We start from the raw sequence: 12,892 nt of genomic DNA on the forward strand, positions 1-12,892 counted from the left end.
ATACTTCACGGACTTTTTCTTTGTCCTTTAAAATTGTGGAGACCATCAAATGGGATAACTGTAGATCACATGTAATCACATTAACTTCTTTTCCTCCATCTTATTGGTTAATTACCTTCACTTTCAATTCCAAATTAAGTGTCTTTCTCAGCTTCCTGCTAGATCTACCAACCTGTGACAGGTTTCTCCTCTTGCTCAGCATCTTCTTTGGGGTTTAATACAAAAGCGTTTTAACCCAGCATGAAAATTCATTAGATTCACTTGAATAACACACACTTACTGAATGGTAACTGAGACTGAGAGATGCTGTGATGTACACAATGCCAGAATATTGTCTGCCACTCACTATCATATGCACACAGCCATTAGCACTGGTGTATGTATGACCATGCTAATTTTCATATTTACATAAAATTTTGAATCTTCATTTCTTTCCGGTCATTAGTACGGATGGTCATAAGTAGGGGATAGACAGTATGTGCATTTCACTAATCCTCAGGCACCTCCCCATGACCCACACAGACAGTAAAAATCCTAACTAACAAATCAACAATACAGTCACTCTCTTCAGAAATTCAACAGCAATACCATCCATTCCAGCCATCTTAATGCATTCCATCTCATGCAAGGCTTTCACCACCTCTTCTTTCTTCTCCAAACCCCTTTCCATGACCCTGATACCAATGCAAATACCTTACATCTCCCATCCTACTGTCAACACATTCAACAATCCTTCAAAATATTCACTCCATTTCCTCCTCCCTACCTGTCACCACCTCTTTCCATTTTTGCCCCTTCACCAATGTTCCCATTTGTTTTCTTGTTTTTCCTCACAATATTAACCACTTTCTAAAACAACTTATTTTCCCTGACATTTACTGAGAGGCTCACTCAAACCTTTGTCTGCCTTCTTTTTCAGAATTTGCTGGTGTGCTGAAATGGTTTGGATATATGGAAAGAATGAGTGAGGAGAGGTTGACAAAGAAGATATAAGTGTCAGAAGTACAGAGGACAAGGAAAAGAGGGAGACCAAACTGAAGATGGATGGACGGAGTGAAACAGATTTTGAGTGCTCAGGGCCTGAACATGCAGGAGGGTGACAGACGTGCACAAGCTAGAGTGAATTGGTGAAAAGTGACAAACAAAATCATGAAACATTCAACATTTTTTGGACTCCCGTGGTGCAGCGGTTTGCGTTCCTGACCATGATGCATTCACTGACCACCTAGGGTCGAGCACATAGGTTAGAATCCTGGTCATGGCAGTCAGTCCACAGTCAGCCCAGCTGTTCATCCACCCCTAGGGGTTGGTTGATAATATGGGTACTTGGCTCAGGAGAGGGTATACATTTACATATATATAGTTAATGAGATGACTTTTATTTGGGCCTCAGTTGCCCATGCTGTCTAAGGTAGCATAAAAAAAAATACAGGGGGTGATGTGGAGTCAGGACTGAAACAGGGCATATAAAGCGGTCATGGAACACCACAGAAATAACCTAACAAACACTAAACAACAGAACTCCCAGCCCTGTCTTGAACTCAAACCAGTCAATATATACCCCTCTCCAGATAAACTTCCATCCCACTTCCCTGCTTACACTCTTGAAACAATCACTGCAACACTAAAGATACCATTTCAACATATCCTAAGACCATTGCCACATTGTAACTTTCACCCTCCCACATGCTCAGGCCCCAAGCATCTAAAATCTTATTTACTCCCACCTTTTCCATCTTCTATTCAGTCTCCACTTTCTTGTCCCCTCTTCTTCTGGTGACACATATATCCTCTTTGTCAACCTCTCCTCATCCATTCTCTTCATACATCCAAACCATTTTAGCACACCTCTTCAGCTACCTTAACCATACTCTTCTAATTACCAAACCTCTCTCTTACCCTATTATTTTCATACTTGATCAACCCTCCTCTTATCACATATTGTCCTCAAACATTTCATTTCTTAAGGATTCACCCCTTTCCATACATCCTCATTTATCTCCCTGACCTTGCATCTATACACCATTGTTGGGACTACTATACCTTCAAACAAACCCATCCTTGCCCTCCCAGATATTGACCTGTCTTTCCACACATTCCTTAATACTCCCAGAACCTTCACCTCCTCACCCACCCTATGGCTCATCTCAGCTATCATGGCTGCATCCACTGCCATGTTCACTCTCATGTATCTACAGCATTTCACTTCCTCCAAGTTTTCTCCATTCCAACTCACACCATAACTAATCTGTCTCTTGTACTGCTCAATTTAATAACCTTGCTTATATTCACATTTACTCTCAAATTTCTTTCATGCACTTTCCCAAACTCAGAAACCAACTTATGTAGTTTCTCACTTGAATCTGTCCCCTGCACCATAAGAACAAATAAGAACAAACTCATCTCCCAGGCCTCCATCCCATTTGCATATGCCTCTCTCACTAAGGAACTGTACTTGCAACACTCCTGTTCCTCATTCTTGTATCTGGCAGTAATGCAAACATAAGCCACAATTTCATATCATGCTTTGCAGATGATACAAGAATATGTATGGAAATCATGTCAATAGGAGATGCCAAAAGGCTACAAAGAGACATATACAAAGTATCTAATTGAGCAACTGAGAACAACATGCTTTTTAATGGAGATAAATTTCAACTCCTCCAGTATGGGGAAAATCAAGAAATCAATAACAACATATAATAACAGACACATATGGACACTATCATAAACCATATGAATAATGTGAAAGACCTTGGAGAAATAATGTTTGACGACCTAACCTTCAGTGAACACAAAAAATGATTGCCTCATGCAGAAGGATGGCAAGCTGAATACTGCAAACCTTCAAGATATAGGAAGAAAAACCTTTCATGATATTATTTCACAAATTGATACTGTTGTGCTCTTACATCACTCAATAAAGTGGGAGAAACTGTGGATTTAAAGTGTCCAGAGGTCTTTCACAGCCCAAATTAATGTGGTAATAAAACTAAATTACCCCTGGGGATAGGGGAGAAAGAATACTTACCACATATTCCCTCCGTGTCGTAGAAGGCGACTAAAAGGGGAGGGAGCGGGTGGCTGGAAATCCTCCCCTCTCGTTTTTTTTTTTTAATTTTCCAAAAGAAGGAACAGAAAAGGGGGCCAGGTAAGGATATTCCCTCTAAGGCCCAGTCCTCTGTTCTAAACGCTACCTCGCTAATGCGGGAAATGGCGAATAGTATGAAAAAAAAAAACTTTAAATCACTAAAAAATTGCTAAAATTCTAAAGCTATACTCCTCAGAGCACAGACAGGAGAGGTATATCATCATCTAAACCTGGAAAATTCTAGAAGGAATGATTCCCAACCTACATTTGGAAATAACATCCTACTAGCACAACCAGTATGGAAGTATTTGTAAAATACTACCTCTCAGAACCAAAGGTGCCATCCATATGAACGAAAAGAGAGAACAACTTAAACAACCTAGGCCCATGACTATTAAACACATTGCCATCTACCATCAGAGACAGCATGGGATGCACAGTAAAGATGTTCAAGAGTGTACTGGACAAGTACTTACACAGTGAACCAGGCTAGCCAGGCTGTGAGGGATATGTGGCCCTGAGGGTTATGGCTTCTAACAGCTTGGTCAATCAATGACCTAATCCAGCAGCCTAGGCCCAGCCTAGGCTGTGTGGGGTGAAGACTCCCAAAGATTCCACAAGGCACCCATGAGGTATCCATAAACAAACCAAATAGCCATGGTGACATCAAACATCCCTGTCAAGATCCACCTCCATTTAGAACCCCTCACCCTCCTCTCTACCTACTTGAACACATGCCCTACTCTCTTGATAAAAACTTCTCGCTACTCATAAGAGCTTTCCTCCCACATCATAACATCCCCCACAAAGTATCTCCATTAACACTACAATGAGCTTTCACCAGATCCATAAATGTCATATACAAATCCTTGTGTTTCTGTAAGCATTTTTCATACACATTCTATGAAGGAAACTGATCCATACATCCCCCTATCACTCCTGCAACCATATTGTTCCTCCCAAGTCTGATGTTATATGCATGCCATCAACCTCTCAATCACCACTCCTCCATCCAATTTATCAGGTACACTCAACAAATATATACCTTTGTAATTCAAACCCTCACCTTTGTCCCCATTGCCATTATACAATGGGACTATACATGTATTCTACCAATCCTTAACCATCTCACCATGATCCATACTGTATATACATTGAAAATAATCACACCCACCATTTTTCTCTAAAAATTCAACTGCAATGCCATCCACTCTCTTGCCTTGCCACACTTCATCTTATGCAAGGCTTTCACCACCTGTTCTCTTTTCACTAAACCACTTGCCATGATTTTCTCACTTAACATACCTCCCTGATCCAAACAACTTTTCTACATCTACCACCTTATCATCAAACACATCAACTAACCTTCAAAGTACTCATTCCATCTCCTCCACAGACTTTCATCACTTCCCCATTTGCCCCTTGACCAATGTTCCTATCTGTTCTCTTTTTTTACTCATCACTAACCTCTTTCCAAAATATTTTTGTATACTCCCTGAAGTTTGCTGTTACCAGCTCACCCTAACTCTATATCCACTTTTTCAGCCCCTGCATCTTCCTCTTGACCTCTACTGCTTTCTCTTGTAAATCTTACAATCACTTGTACTCCTTCCCTTAAGTACTGCTGATACACTTCTCTTTCCTCTTTCCCTAGCAACTTAACTTTGTCATCTCACCACTCACTATCTTTCTCACCTAAATGCCTCTCATCTTAAACAAACCATTCACTTATCATGCACCTACCAGCACTGCCCCCCTAAATCCCTCCCATTCCTCAAGCTTTGTTTTGTATCTCATTTTGCCATTCTACACAACCTCCCCTGATTTCTCTTCACACAAATACATTACTAATATAAGAATCACATGAAAACTATAGGAATTATGGCAAAACATACACATAGTGTGTAGTGAAACATAAAACTGGCCAACAAACATTGCACAACATTTTCATAATATCATTCAATGCTGTATTTCAATCAATATCCACATACACCACACATATTTCCATGGAACACAGAATTAAAATATTAATGCTTTAAAAGTTCTGTCATGCATATATGCGTGACAGGTCTCATTTACGATTTCGGGCTTTTGACGCATACAAATGTGACTTCCTTAGCTGACCTCTGAAAGTAAATTTTTATGTCAATTACATCAAATGTTCTCACACAGTGCCTGAGATGTCATGCTCCCATGCCATATCAATAAAATACCCCTCTCCCCCCTCAGACCCTTTACTGTCAACTTCCAGGACCTTGACTCCAGCACCTCTAACTCAGTGCCATTTCTTTGAGGAGAAGTCCTCCAATGAAGATGCAAGAGCATCCTCACTGACTCACTTTGCAGGCTGAAGACCAACCTGCATTACAGCTTCACCACACAGGAGAGAGGAAGATGCTTGCAATGATCTGTGTGCTCTCAACAGATAAGAGGAAAGACACTTATTAGTAGTGTGAAGCCTATGAGATGGCATTGTGTACAGACTTGTTTCCAACTGTACCACAACTGTAGAAAATATGGGAAGGGATAAATATGTCATGTAAGAGATGCTGTGATCTTTATGAAGGTAGGGACTTCCTAGTGATGAAAATTTTAATTCTATGAATTATTTCATTTCATTTCTATGTACATGAATTTACACTGAAAGTTACTGAATTCATATGAGTTTCATAAATGATTCTTATATTTCATATTATATATGTGAAAAGCAAATGGATTTGTATGTAGCATTTATGGATCTGGAGAAGGCATATGATAGAGTTGATAGAGATGCTCTGTGGAAGGTATTAAGAATATATGGTGTGGGAGGAAAGTTGTTAGAAGCAGTGAAAAGTTTTTATCGAGGATTTAAGGCATGTGTACGTGTAGGAAGAGAGGAAAGTGATTGGTTCTCAGTGAATGTAGGTTTGCGGCAGGGGTGTGTGATGTCTCCATGGTTGTTTAATTTGTTTATGGATGGGGTTGTTAGGGAGGTAAATGCAAGAGTTTTGGAAAGAGGGGCAAGTATGAAGTCTGTTGGGGATGAGAGAGCTTGGGAAGTGAGTCAGTTGTTGTTCGCTGATGATACAGCGCTGGTGGCTGATTCATGTGAGAAACTGCAGAAGCTGGTGACTGAGTTTGGTAAAGTGTGTGGAAGAAGAAAGTTAAGAGTAAATGTGAATAAGAGCAAGGTTATTAGGTACAGTAGGGTTGAGGGTCAAGTCAATTGGGAGGTGAGTTTGAATGGAGAAAAACTGGAGGAAGTGAAGTGTTTTAGATATCTGGGAGTGGCTCTGGCAGCGGATGGAACCATGGAAGCGGAAGTGGATCATAGGGTGGGGGAGGGGGCGAAAATTCTGGGGGCCTTGAAGAATGTGTGGAAGTCGAGAACATTATCTCGGAAAGCAAAAATGGGTATGTTTGAAGGAATAGTGGTTCCAACAATGTTGTATGGTTGCGAGGCGTGGGCTATGGATAGAGTTGTGCGCAGGAGGATGGATGTGCTGGAAATGAGATGTTTGAGGACAATGTGTGGTGTGAGGTGGTTTGATCGAGTGAGTAACGTAAGGGTAAGAGAGATGTGTGGAAATAAAAAGAGCGTGGTTGAGAGAGCAGAAGAGGGTGTTTTGAAGTGGTTTGGGCACATGGAGAGAATGAGTGAGGAAAGATTGACCAAGAGGATATATGTGTCGGAGGTGGAGGGAACGAGGAGAAGAGGGAGACCAAATTGGAGGTGGAAAGATGGAGTGAAAAAGATTTTGTGTGATCAGGGGCCTGAACATGCAGGAGGGTGAAAGGAGGGCAAGAAATAGAGTGAATTGGAGCGATGTGGTATACCGGGGTTGACGTGCTGTCAGTGGATTGAATCAAGGCATGTGAAGCGTCTGGGGTAAACCATGGAAAGCTGTGTAGGTATGTATATTTGCGTGTGTGGACGTATGTATATACATGTGTATGGGGGGGGGGCCATTTCTTTCGTCTGTTTCCTTGCGCTACCTCGCAAACGCGGGAGACAGCGACAAAGTATAAAAAAAAAGAAAAAAAAAAAAAATATGTGATTTTACATACCCAGTTAATTATAGAGAGACAATGTGATCTTTGCATTTAGAAGTTCTTTGCACAAGTTCTTAATGGGCAAAAATAACATAACATTACCCCTCCAGCATATATTCCCTCTCTCTAAACACCACCAATTTCAGCAGATAAACTGAGGTAAAGTCCAATTTCATCTTACCTGATATCTACCTATACAAAAGTTTTCATGAAATTTTTACTCTACATGTACACGTATTTCTTATATTCTTATCATTATACTTTGTCGCTGTCTCCAGCATTAGCGAGGTAGCGCAAGGTAACAGATGAAAGAATGGCCCAACACACCCACATACACATGTATATACATACAAATATATTTCATGTTCTCAGCTGTGTTATGCTTCACCATCAATCTAAATATATATTTTTCTTTAATCTCCTTCTTTATACTATACAAATCCTTTACAAAGTAAACAGACATATTATCAATACACAGATCAGGTGGGGAAGAATATTTTCTAAACACCACATGTTGTACAATGAGAGCAGGAATGCACAAAAGGCAGCTTGGCAACCCCTTCACACTGTGAAAAGGGTCTTCCTAAGGAATAGGTGCTAGTAAAGCAAAGTGTTAATAAACAGGTACATCGTGTCATGTACAAGCATTAAAATGCTTAGCTTTCAAAATATATCAGTGTAAACAGTGTGGTGTTCATCTGTCCATGCATCCAAATTCACTTTAATGTGGCACATTAGTTCTCCCACACTGTCCTCCACCCTTTGAGGTTGAGCAGAGCATCAGATTTTCTTTTATAAAACTGTATTATAACCCTGATAAAATGATGTTGTAAGAAGTGCACAGCACATATAGTTGTGCCAGTGACATGCAAGCATAGAAAAACTACTGTTGTTATTCAAAACTAATCTTTAAGTTGTCAGTGTAAAAATGGATGTGTTAGTGATATTACAGTGGGTGAAGTCCTACTAATAAGTGCAATATGACATTTATTCATAAAGATAATCTTCAATGTTTTTAAAATACATTGAGAACAACAAATATGAGAAAGTGTTCAAAAATATTTCACATGAATATATCCCCATTTCATAATATCAAGTCTTTGGCAAAATTGGATTCAAGTGGTTTCAATTAAGGGTAACATTCTTTGAGAATGCATCTATTACATTAGCAAAAGAGCCCCTTTACATTTTATAAGCCAATTTCTTGTTCTGACTTGAACACGATACATTTATATCTACTGTTTTTTTCAGTATTTTTTCAGTATTCTCTGACAACTGTAGTCAATCTTCATTCCCCCTTTTAATAGGAAATTTGTTTAACCAGCACCATCAACATCACATGGGTGCTAAATAATATAGAATCAACTGAATCTGCATATTTGGGACTTTAAGCAGTTAAAATTCATATTTTCATTCTCCTCCTTCAAATGAATATGTCTGTTTTCCATATCTAAATCTGCACCTTTTCTTATTGTTTCTCTATAAACAGCTTTCACTCTCTCAGAATTAATATCTGCAAAACAAATGTGCAAGGGTCCTAACTCCATCTTCACCCTCACACTAATCAATTAAATCCTATACCATTTCAAACACAAGCATTACTTTCTTCTAAAAAGCTGTTCATCACAACCAACAAATTTTCTAACTCTTTATAATAACAACATACAATAACTGATCTTATGACTCACATTTATTTTACATGAATGGTATGCATATAACATGAATATGACCCAAACAGAAAATATCTCATGAGAAATAAGTAAATAAAGAAATTAATAAAAATGAATTTACTTACAGCTAACTTTTACATAACACATTAGCTGAAGCTACAGAGTAACAGATTTTCCTGCAATTATGAAGCAAACTGTATCAATAGATGAGCACTGGAAAATTGGAACTCACCTGTAAAGAAAGGTTGCAAGAGGCTGCACTTGACTAACATCTCCTTGAACAGTGCCTGCCAGGTGTTCCCAACCAGACAGCACAGCGCTGACTCGATTCTCGTAGCTTACACCTGGTCGTATTAGCTTACTTTCAATCTCCTGCTGACGAAAAAAAGTGTGTCATATCATCTTATAATTCCCATCTGCAGGAATCTTACAATATCTATATATGTATACACCACTTTAGAGCAACAAGACTTGATATCATAAGGGAAATAATCATGCAAGGTAATAATAATATTTACACCTGATGGGAATAAAATCGCATATGATGCTATCAACTTTTCATAGACATTTCACTTTTAGAAATATTTCCTTTCTATGGGAATCAATTGAAAAAACTGGAGTACCTTGCTCCAATGCAACAGATTGGTAAATGGGCAGGGACACCAAACTCCCTCAGTAGACCCAAATATGACAAAATATGTATGACAAATATGACAAAATATGTATGAATCCCCTATCCCTGGGGATAGGGGATTAAGAATACTTCCCACGTATTCCCTGCGTGTCGTAGAAGGCGACTAAAAGGGGAGGGAGCGGGGGGCTGGAAATCCTCCCCTCTCGTTTTTTTTTTTTTTTTTTTTTTCCAAATGAAGGAACAGAGAATTGGGCCAGGTGAGGGTATTCCCTCAAAGGCCCAGTCCTCTGTTCTTAATGCTACCTTGCTAACGCGGGAAATGGCGAATAGTTTAAAAGAAAGAAAAAAGATGTATGACAGGAATTGCTTTTGAAATAAGACAAGAATGTGACTAAAATAAATTGTAATGTCAGAGAATATATATAATGTAGGTACTTTAGAAAGGTTAAATTAGATAGGTCTGTCAGAAATCCAGTTGGGAGGTATAGATCTTTGAGTGTTATTCGAATAAAGAAACACATGTGAGATCAGGCTTACACATGGTCAAGCAAGGGAATGTGTTGGAATGTTCATGTTGAAGTAATTAGTGGTAGGACATGCACAATAAAGATACAAAAGAAGAGATTAAACATACCTTTCTGAGAGAACTACAGAAAGAAAAATTTAGGATGTAGGTCCAAAGGGGAGCCTCTGTGTTTGATGGGTGGCTTGATAGAATGGAGAGGACGAAATAGACAAAGGTAGAATCGGTATGTATGAGGTTCCACATAAGAATGATAATGATGAGAGAAAAGTGTTACCTAAAATGAAGAGAGTACGATGTAATCAAGGAAAACTTTGAAATCAAGAGCTTGAGTATAAATGGAGTAGTCTTAAAAGGTCTCCTATCCCCATAGCCTTGCCTCAGCAATGGGTCATGAGTTAAGTTGGTGGTCAACCAACTTGTTGAAAGCTGTGGCCCGCAGGCCCTTATAGCCAGCACAACCTGGCTGGTCTAGTACATTTTGTTAACACTTATCCAAAGCCTTTTTCAAATTTTTATACAATGCATCCCATATTGTTTCTGTGGGCTGCAGGCAATATATTGAATAGTCTTAAGGTCTAGATGTTCAAGGTGCTTCCTGTTTTTGTGCTTATTGGGCATTTTGACTATAAAGTTTTCCAGACTCTTCCATGCTATTGTTCTAACAGAGAATTGCCTTTCTTTGTCTGTTTCTAGCACTACCTTTCCGACACTGAAAATGAACATGGACGAATGAAAACTGTAAGCTGTAAATTTACTTGAAATGACATCATCCAGGGTGAAACCTAGGGGGAAATACGGGGCTACGTTCCTAGTCCATTGGGGTCCCTTCTGTTACCATTTTTACTTACACCTCATAAGTGCACCTCCACAAACAGAATTATACAGTTGGGTCATGGTACAGAATGAGATGGGTGCCAAAAAAGTTCACACACTCGCAAATCATTCTATATCATGATACCCATATCCACATAAATAAGAGGTTAAGGAATGTGGGCCCAAAAACATCAATACAAACCAAACTCAATACATTATATATATTATGAACATAGCATACCAAATAACACTTAAAATGTTAACTAAGAAATAAAAATAATACAAAACACATAAAAAAGAAAAAAAGATTAGACAGGTATCTGCCTATTTGTCATATCCACATTCATTCAGGACCCTGGGACAGGCTAGGTAAGTTTTGTTGTATATTCAATATTCAATGTAATTACATATATAATCATTAATTCACTCATCAGGTAAGAAACTAGTGAAGAGATAGATACAGAAAAAAATACCTGTAGAGTATAACTTTACTATATCATTCTTCAAAAAAATTATGAATACTATTATCTCAAATGTGATCAATTGCCTTGCCTCACCTTCCTGAATAACAAATGATCTATTGTATCATCCAAATTTCCATTATTTTTCTTAATTGAATATAATTTATTTTTAGTGCATGAATAAGTCATGAATATGCAAAAGACAAATTAGAAAATGTGGAAAAATATAAATAGAATACAAATCACTATATCATTCATAAGGTAAGAAGTAAGTTTTGAGCTAAGACAACCACTCTGCATACTCCTCCCAGAACTGAAAACATCCTAAACTGTACACTTGTAAAGCACATATTTCTGGTGTTGTATACTTCTTAATATCATACTCAGTGTAATCCATTATTAGTGTATGAGTTAGTCATACACATAATAAAGACAATTTTATATAAATATGTACAACACAAAAAATGCACCTTATCATTCACCAAGTGAAAAATGAGAGCTAGGTGAGATTTTCCCAAATTTTTCTGAATATGCATCCCTGATAAGCATTAGGTATGCACAAGGTATACATATTCAGAGAAAAATAGGAGAAACTCACCCACCACCTGGGGTTACACTACTTGTTTTCATTACCATGAGTTCATGCCTGAAGTAAGAAGAGTTCATGCCTTAAGTAAGAACATACTGAAAAAATATAAAGCCTACAGTTTGCCATATCTTTCATCAAGTAAGATGCACATATTCAACCATGAGATGACCCACTACTCACCATCCCAAACTGGATATGTTCTAAACTGTACACTACTGTGTTACAGCATTATTCTTACTCATATACTCTATGTAATTAACAAGAATAAGAATTAGTCTGGAACCTACAAAATAGTATTAATGCCAAGTACTATTTTTGCATGTGAAGTAGGCCAGTACTTGTTTTAAAGAGCTGTGTGAGGTGGGTGATGATAAGTGATGTGGTGGTAGCATGCATTCAGAGAAGAATATTGTGCATCTTCATTGGCATAAAGTGGTGCTGTAGCCCATTCTTTCCATCTCAGGAGCAGGTAAGGAGAGACTGGATGATAGGGAAGATATGAAGAGGATGAACGAATTATAATAAACAATGTTTTATCATTTGACAATTGTACTGAATTTCATTTGTTATTTGCCTTTCACTATTGCTGTAATAATGACTAATATTCAATTACAATATCATATTTCATTTTCTTCTCTTAAAATGAAATATAGTGATAAAACTGGGAAGCACAGTAACTTAGGCTAAACAGAGAAGGCATCAAGAATTGCTTGCCTGACATGGTGGGCAGCATGGCATGCACAACATAGGCATCTTATGGTGTGAAGACAGCTGGCCTTGCAACAACAATTCATGTCAAAATGAAGAAATGGGAGTGATACAGGGCCTGTACTATATTGAAACTGCTACACAGAACCACAATAAGGAATAACACTATGTACTTGAAATTCATTATCATACCAATTACATTCACACATAATGTATGGGTTAGCTGTTTCAACATATATACATATGTATGTACATTATCCATACTTGCTTGCCTTCATCTACTCCTGTTCCTAACCCGCCGCACAGGAAAATAGCATCGCTAACCCCCGCTTCACTGAGGTAGTGCCAAGAAAGCAGACAAAAAAGGA

The 12,892-nt window shown here is 38.4% G+C and overlaps 1 protein-coding gene across 3 annotated transcripts in view; it reads right to left on the reverse strand.

Moving 5' to 3' along the window:
* Positions 1–9,631, reverse strand: part of LOC139753873 (uncharacterized) — a 140,674-nt gene extending 131,043 nt beyond the window's left edge. For 2 of the 3 annotated variants that reach the window (XM_071670829.1, XM_071670830.1), the window contains exon 1: positions 9,026–9,625. The gene's annotated coding sequence lies outside the window, so the exon portion shown is untranslated. Of the gene's footprint in view, positions 1–9,025 lie in introns of all 3 variants that reach the window. The other variant, XM_071670831.1, reaches the window with a different exon arrangement.
* Between the last annotated feature and the right edge of the window lie 3,261 nt (positions 9,632–12,892).

The sequence above is a fragment of the Panulirus ornatus genome, chromosome 15, assembly GCF_036320965.1.
Source record: "Panulirus ornatus isolate Po-2019 chromosome 15, ASM3632096v1, whole genome shotgun sequence".
In the NCBI taxonomy this organism is placed as follows: domain Eukaryota; kingdom Metazoa; phylum Arthropoda; class Malacostraca; order Decapoda; family Palinuridae; genus Panulirus; species Panulirus ornatus.